Here is an 8,342-nt window from a genome sequence, read left to right on the forward strand (position 1 = left end):
TTCATTTTCCCCGTATATGAAAATGTGTAAATGCGAATGCGCTTAAAAGGAAGATGGCAACGTAAATGTTAGAGGGAACGAAATAATTTTGAAGTTGAATAGCTAATATGCATTATATGGCAGATAGTTTCCAACTCCATTCTACCCGTCGGAAACTTCGCAAGTTTTAAAAGCTCTGACACAAAACGGGTCATCTTGATTGTATTATTCAGGTAACAAGTGCAAAAACAAAACAAACAAAAACCCCAGGTCATCTGGCTTGTAATGCAAAGTAAGTTTCTGAATACAGGTCCATTTTTTTTTTTTACCTTTAATTTCCCTATTGAGCGCCGACTCGAGGTCAGATCCACAATTTATACTATCTCTGTTGTCTTTCCCCAAGGATGTTTATGGTGAATTGTGGTTATAATCCATGTAGAGCTCTATGACTATTTAAAAGTAAATTTTGACGGATGGACGGACAGTTAACGGACGCCGCATACATTTACAGGCCTAGGTGAGCTAAATGCTGCATGTCACTATTTGAATGGATTAAACCTCATGGGACTGTAAATAATAACCATGCATAACTTGCCATTAGTTTGTTCTTTTATTAAAAATATTACCTCAGCATTTGTTTTTTTAAGATATTTATGACATACAAAACATCACAGACGCCATCATTCTTCCAATCATAACGCATTAGTGCAGGGTACAATGACACTACGCGCAGTTTCTTCCACTCGCCGATGCATTAATCCTCTTCTACAACACACATCCATCACGGTCATGTCCTTGTCAGACTAACTTTCGACCACTACACTTCTACTTTGATACATTTGTATTTCTTTTATCCTACACACTAAATCCTCACTTCAACACAACATTCATTTTCTTTATCTCTCGTCTTCTTTTACGTTTGCTCATTCTAGACCTGTTCTTTACTTTGTTTAAATTTTTCACAGTCTATCACATCTCTCGTAAATTAAAAAATACTGTTTATGAGTTGACATGATATGAGTATTTGCTTGTTCTCTGTCTGATGTTTACGATATCAATATGATATAGTTAGTGTTATCCAAACGACCTGGTACTGTAGATTGTAGAACCCTGATAACCTAAATAGCGAAATAACGTATGATTAAATTGATATCCTTGCCATATCATTACTATTCAGATCAGAGGTTTTAAGGTCTGAACAACAAGCTTTATTGCACAGCACACCCAAACACTAGATTCAGCCTCAAACGATCAGACGTAAACCCAGATTTACTCAAGCGAAGCTATTTCCTGGCATTGGTCCATCTCGATGCATTATATCGTATATTGGATTTTCACGTGAATTGACAGAAGGGTTGTATGTTTCCGTATTTGACTGGCGTTTTCGTCTTCTAGAATTGACAAAAGAAATTTAAAAAAAATTTCAAATGAATAAAGAAAAATAACATGTGAAAAGTGAAATATATCAAATATGATCGAAGCATTTGAAACGAAACAAAACTAATATGAAAATGATAATTTTTTTATGGAAACGTATCAGAGGATTTATTTTTTCACGGTCTAAATTCCCAAAATATTGATTATATTCTTGTCCACGAGGATTGTACATACACACCAATATATACCATTTGTGTTTAGATGTTTTTGTATGAGGAAGTAATACCTATGTACGCTACAATATTATTTATATTTTGATGAATGAAACCATACCTTAGTATTATTGCTACAATAGCGACCACCAGTACCACCAATCCAACACTACTGGCTCCAATGGCAATGTAGGTTTCTACAGCAAATACAAAAGATGTTAGCTGATAAACAGGAATTTTATGACAAAATATTTTTAACAAAGCTGGAATTTCCTCAGCAATGAAAACAAACAAAAAAGCAAAACTGGATCCTATTACCTCAGACCGTAACACGTTAACTACTAATTTATATGTACATTACAAATCGCAGGAAAAAAAATTGAAATAGAGTTTTTATTACTTTTATGTGATGCCATTTTCACATATATATAACTCATTTATATATTTTGCATTAAAACAACATTATATCATACCATATTTCATTTTTACGGTAAAACTTGGTTTTACCAGTATTGGGATCGCAATTCCAGACCTAGCTTTTTACCCCCCCGGCTGGTGTCGTGAAGAATAAACTGAATAACCACACATTTGTGGTATATGTAGTTGTAATTTGCACCCAGATACAATATAAACTAGTTTAGAATCATTCTGTAAACATATTCAGCAGCATCAATATCAATTTAAGTGGATTGCGAAGAAAATAAGAAAATTTAGTGAACTGCATTTCATTATGAAGTTAATAATATTCACATAGGCAATCAACATATACAAGTGGTGTCGTGGTAAGTCCTGAGCTTTCTGCGCTGACGTCCGGGGTTCAACCCTTGTCGTCGGCAGCTTACTTTTATTTTTTTTTTATTTCATATTTTTTATTTGTTGTTAATTCACCATGCTTGAAAATATTCTTTTATTTTGTCTTTATATTTATTTTTGTTTTTATTTTATTTTTTATTTCCCAAAAGTTTATATTCCACAACATAGGACATGTACTGTATAGCATATACACTAAATTACGAACATCCCACTATTTACGGCCACTTATTTTCAGTTCCGATTTTTTTTTCTCTTCAGAAATACAATCACACCGCTATTCCGTTATTTACGACCAATTTTCATAGTCCCAACTGACCAAACGACCACTCAAATTAACACTAATTGACCCTTTGATTATGACCACAGGCACATGTGACTTCACACCTTCGCTGTGCCTCACCTTCCCGCACGCAGCAACCCGTGACCAACTACCCGCAGGTACATCAGTCAGTCTTTTGTTTCCGTCGACCTAATTATCAGATTATCTACCTGTACTAGGAGAGTGTTAATCGCCATCATTTGCATACTTGTGACGCTGGAGGCTGGCAGTTGACGTGATCGAAAACCACAAGTAAATGCAACAAGTTGCAACGTTTCTTTCGATAGCCCTGGTGGCGAGATCGAACGATTTAGGCAGTTCTTTCTCATACGTGTAACGGTGCCAATGGAATTAAAATTCTTTAATGTATGAGAATATATTGATCTTATTTCAGATATTTTATGAAGTACCGTACGTCAAAGTCATCTTATTTTCAATAGATGTGTCATCATCTATTTATGTTGCGGTAAACAATCGGTGTTTTGCATTAAGTTAAAAGTACGCTTGACTATTGCACAGTAGTCTTTCAAACACTTTACCGATTGTGATCGTACGTAACTAGTTATTATTTGACCAATCACTTTGCACATGCGGGATAATTAAAATCGATTTCCGTAAAATAATTAATAAATAATTTTACACAGAATCACATACCAATTTTAAAACACATAGATTCTCATTTACCTCAGGTGATACTATGTGATAATTAAACCAGAGACATAGATAATTTAATTACTATCTAAATCTCTGATTAAACTAACGATATGTATGTTTGAATTATAATTAAAACATAATAGAAAAGTAATGTCTAGAAAATAGTATTCATTCATTTAGATTGTCAACAATTACTTCAGTGAACTTTTCAGTTTAAGATTTAAATAAGCACACACCATTAAACTTTATTTAATGAAAAAAATATGTCTATGTGCTCTAGAAATAAATGGTATAGTCATTATACTGTTCCATAATTCAAATCATCAAACTTTAAAAAATATTTGTAAATTATTGGTTTTGATTAGATACGCATGCATTAAAATATGATATGATTAAGATTCTAATGGCCGACAAAACTAATTGATCAAATATAGTAATTTTTGCAAATTTATCTTAACCAAAATATATCAAACTGGTTTTTTTTCCCACACGTAACATGTACATACTCAGCATGCTATGTTATGTTTCTTATGGTTTTTTTTATATAAATGTAATGTATATGTCATGTCAAGTTTATGTTGATGTCCCATGTATTTTGTAAATGTGTTAAATGGCAAAAAATTGAACAAAAAAAAAATAAAAAAATATATATATATATATAATATACATTTATATATACATGTATATTGCATTTTTCATAAAATTTCAATTTTTGAAACAAAAATACAGTACATATATTATGTACCGGTCAGCTAGGATACAGAGTTTATCTGTTTCTTGATCGTCTTGATCATAGAAGAAACCTGGTCCACCTCAGAATTAAGACCACCTCGCTATTAAGAACCACTTTTACTCAGACCACTGGGTGGTTTTTTAAAAGATAGGTTTTAACTGTAAATACTGTTATACATATTTCTCAACACATGTTATATAATGTTTTCTGACGTCCCTTGTCTCATACACATTAATTTTCATTTACAGCGGTTCGGAGCGGTAGGGAGCTGGGTTTTCGAGAAAAATATTTCAAAGATTAAAGTGATAGATAACCACCCCATATATACAATCTCTTCGTATCTGTAGCAGTGCGCAGCCAAGCGTGAAGGTGTGATACATTGATCATGACCACAACAAAACAATAAGCAGTGATCTAGAGATGGCTGTTCTATTGTTTTAGAGGATTCAAGTGTTTCAAGTTTTTATTTCATCCAAATGCATAACAAGCATATAGGGAACAGTACAATTATTCATCATTATAATCATGACATACAATGTATACAAGTATAAGATGGCGGAGAGACAATATTTCAGTATTTCAATATACTAATAAGCTACATATGTATATAAAAGACGTGATCACAACATAACCTACGTTGATGCTGACGGCAAATACAAAGCATTTTTATCATTTAATTAATTTTGTGAGCAGAGTTTTTCTTTTCTCTGTTGCACGAAAACAAAAAGTTACCCAAACATATTCAAAATTTTAAACATCTTTACTAGAGAATAAATTCTATAAAACTTATGCACGCTTGGTCTATGATCAAAATATATCTGTTAATGTATTTTTCTCTTAATTCAGAATATGCCGGACAGAGAAGAACAAATGTACTTCATCTTCGACGTCATTTTTTATCACATAATGAACAAGTCCCTTTGACATTTCTAAGGAATATTATTATAAACGTCCGGATTTCGATATTAAGACTATGACATTGCATACGGAATTGGCTAAAAACTTCTTGAATTTATGATTTACAGGCTTAATTAAATAGAACTGTGTACAAAAATTATGAACAATATGTTTATAGTATACAAATAACATTTAGGAGATACATCAAACGCACTATATAATTCTTGAACAAGAACATCATTAATACGTTGGTGGTATATTTGCAAAAAATGATTTTCATTTAAAACACATTGATTTTTCCAAACATATCCAAATCCCAAACTACAAAGTTCGTGCTTAATATGATAGACCCAATTCGTTTTACAATTAGGTTTTCTGCTATTCAATTCGACTAGTGCATCATAACAAGCTAACATTTCAGAATGCAATTGTTTTGTTTTCCAATAGTTTTTAAACCAATATTTCATAACAGCTGTCTTAACGTTTTGAACATACAATGAATATCTACCCGTTTCGAAAAACACCATAGATGTATTGACTGTTTTTCTAACATTAAGTATGTCTTTAAGGAAAAAGGAGGTGAATTTTTTCAACTTGGGGCGAAACATCTAGCCCCCACACTTCACAACCATAATTTAATATGCATGTAACATATGTAACAAATAAGGATAATTTTTGTTTCTGTGTTAAGGCTAAAGTTTTTCATTTTTCTTTTTAATTGAAAGTATGCGAGATTTCTGCCTTGAGGACGCTTAAAATTTATTTTGTCAATAGAATTAAACAATTGAAAAGTCCATTTTTCCACCAGGTAATATTCTTCTCCTTTTCCAACAAATATATACCAATTTTTGTTTTTATCTATTGTTTACTTTTAAATTCCTTTTAACCGTATAAGTCTGTAGACAGTTGAGCATATGCTAGAGGTCAGTAGCGTCTTCGGAAAATAAGACTGTATCATCTGCATACATTAAGCATAAAAAGTTTTAAGTAAACTGTAAGGGTTAACTTTGACAATCCGAGTTTATAATTCACTTTCCATATCATTTACAAATAAAGAATATAGCATGGGGAGACAAAGATTCCCTTGGTAATAAACCGACATGCAAAATCGAACATGGCGGATAGTTTACCATTTAGTTTCACGCATGAACGTACATTATCATAAATTGATGAAATTACATTAAGTAATCGCCCCTATACTAACCACTTTTCCAAAGTTTATGCCATAAATATCGATGCATAAATACTATCAAAAGCCTTACTGTAATCAATAAAAGCACAATATAGTCGTTTGTTTTGCTCTATAGAATTAATAATTAAACTTTGCAACGCAAACTATAGCTATCACTAGTACCAAACCCAGGCTTAAAACCAAATTGTGCATCGTGACAATATCTTTTCTACGAAGCACTCCCACTGTTAACAAGCGCTTTATTTAACAAGGACGTAAATAATTTAGCTAAAATGACTAATTAACGTTATACCTCTATAATTAGTTTAACATTACATAATATCACCCCTTTTTATGCAGAGGAATTATGACACACTTGGGCCCATGACTCTGGAAAAATAACCAATTTGTAACATGGTATTAAATAATTTTGACAAAACTGGTAAAAAACAATTTTTATATTCTATGAAGTATTCGTTAAGAACCATATCGATGCCAGCAGCTTTGCCCTTAGGGCAGAGCCTTAATTACTTCAGCTATTTCCTCAATACTAAAAATCTACATCTAACTACTGGATATAACACTCACAAGGTTAAGTTCATTTTATAACGAAATCTTATCGTTGGTTGTTTTATGCAAATTAAATGAAAAAATTCGGAGGGTTTAAAATATAAATGAAATTGTAATACATGTACGTACTATTCTGTACTAGGTCAAATGTACTAATATAATTTGTAACACAATGTTTTTTTTTTCAGAGTAGATTATCATGTCAAAGTAAAATTGCTGAGCTGAATCTGCTAATAATATAATATTGAAACCAACTGAAGCTTATAATTTTCGTTGACTGTAAAGGAAATTTTTAGAAATATCAACCCATTTCAAATGATTCGACTGATAACTAATTAAGTCTCCCCATCTTCTCCTCACCGGTAGGTAGTATGTTTATCTTTTTCATTACATTGTACAGATCAATATGAAATATTTATTGTAAGTAGGAAACAAATTTGACATATTTCAGAGTCAGTCGAATTCAGGTATTTCTCTGATAGCAGATAATAAAACCGTGATATTCCACAAAATTAGTACTAATCTGATAGATTTGTATCAATTCATTCAAAACAGTAAAAAGTAAGCGTGGTCACTATACTTCATTAAATCATATACTACAAATTAATGTTTTTCTTGAACCAAGCCTTATAAGAACTGTTTTTTCTACCATATTCATATTTCAAAGTAAATTATCATGTTCAAGCCTTATGAAAACAGTTTTTGGAACCAATAGTCAAATTTCAAAGTAATTATCAATGTCAAAGTAAAATTTCTGAGTGAAATTGCGTGCGAGCGCGGATTTGGTGGACCTAATCTACTTGCTCCAAACATTTGCTGTACAACTTTCCTTAATGGTTGTAATATAAGAAAGGATATTTTTGTACAAATTGTAGTTAGAATAAGGACACTGATGACAAGTATCCTGTCATTTAGGTAAACTCCAGTGGCCGTTACCGTTTGTGTTAGAATTATATTTTGTAATGTACTACTAAACTTGCATAGACATAGAGAAATAATATTAACATGTTTTGACAAAAGAACATCACTTCCTGCCATTATACATGTCCGTTTAGTTATAACCCAGGTTATTTTTAAGTTGTATAAGTTAATATTTATATACATTGATGTACTTGTAACTTGCTAATAGAGGTATAACCGTAAACAGTCCTGAAAGCTGACAGAGATTTTTCTCTCGTCTGTCCCTCTCTTTTCTCCTCTTTGCTCCCTGAATATTGTTGCAAAAGTAGTATTTGTGAAGTTATGAAGCACGAAAGTCATCCTTTATGACAATATACGTGAGTTATATATGTTCACGGGTTATGACAAACCATTAATTTTTGTAGTTATAGATAGTATGGTGTTCTTAAACTTGGAGCATACATTTTTTGTTAAACAGGAAATCCTGAGGTCATTTCGATATTAGTCATTAAAGGTCAACACGTGTATGTATTGCTATACATTATATGAGATTTTATATAATATAACCTGTAAGTTTTTTCTTGATATCTGAAGAATGCCTGTTTAGTTTTTAACAAAAAAAATCAATTTAATTTGACATTACAAGTCACCATAATGCTGAAACTTTTCTTTATATAAACTCAACAACATAAATACTTCCTCTTTGATTGAAGGTTC

General features: G+C 31.7%; 1 long non-coding RNA gene across 1 annotated transcript; it reads right to left on the minus strand.

Moving 5' to 3' along the window:
• Positions 1-570: 570 nt before the first annotated feature.
• On the minus strand, positions 571-2,049 carry LOC138314912 (uncharacterized). The gene is made up of 2 exons (XR_011207436.1): positions 1,690-2,049; positions 571-1,370 (listed from the first exon to the last, which is right to left on the minus strand). It is a non-coding gene; the product is annotated as an uncharacterized lncRNA (long non-coding RNA).
• Between the last annotated feature and the right edge of the window lie 6,293 nt (positions 2,050-8,342).

This window comes from Argopecten irradians, chromosome 1 (assembly GCF_041381155.1).
Source record: "Argopecten irradians isolate NY chromosome 1, Ai_NY, whole genome shotgun sequence".
Taxonomy (NCBI): domain Eukaryota; kingdom Metazoa; phylum Mollusca; class Bivalvia; order Pectinida; family Pectinidae; genus Argopecten; species Argopecten irradians.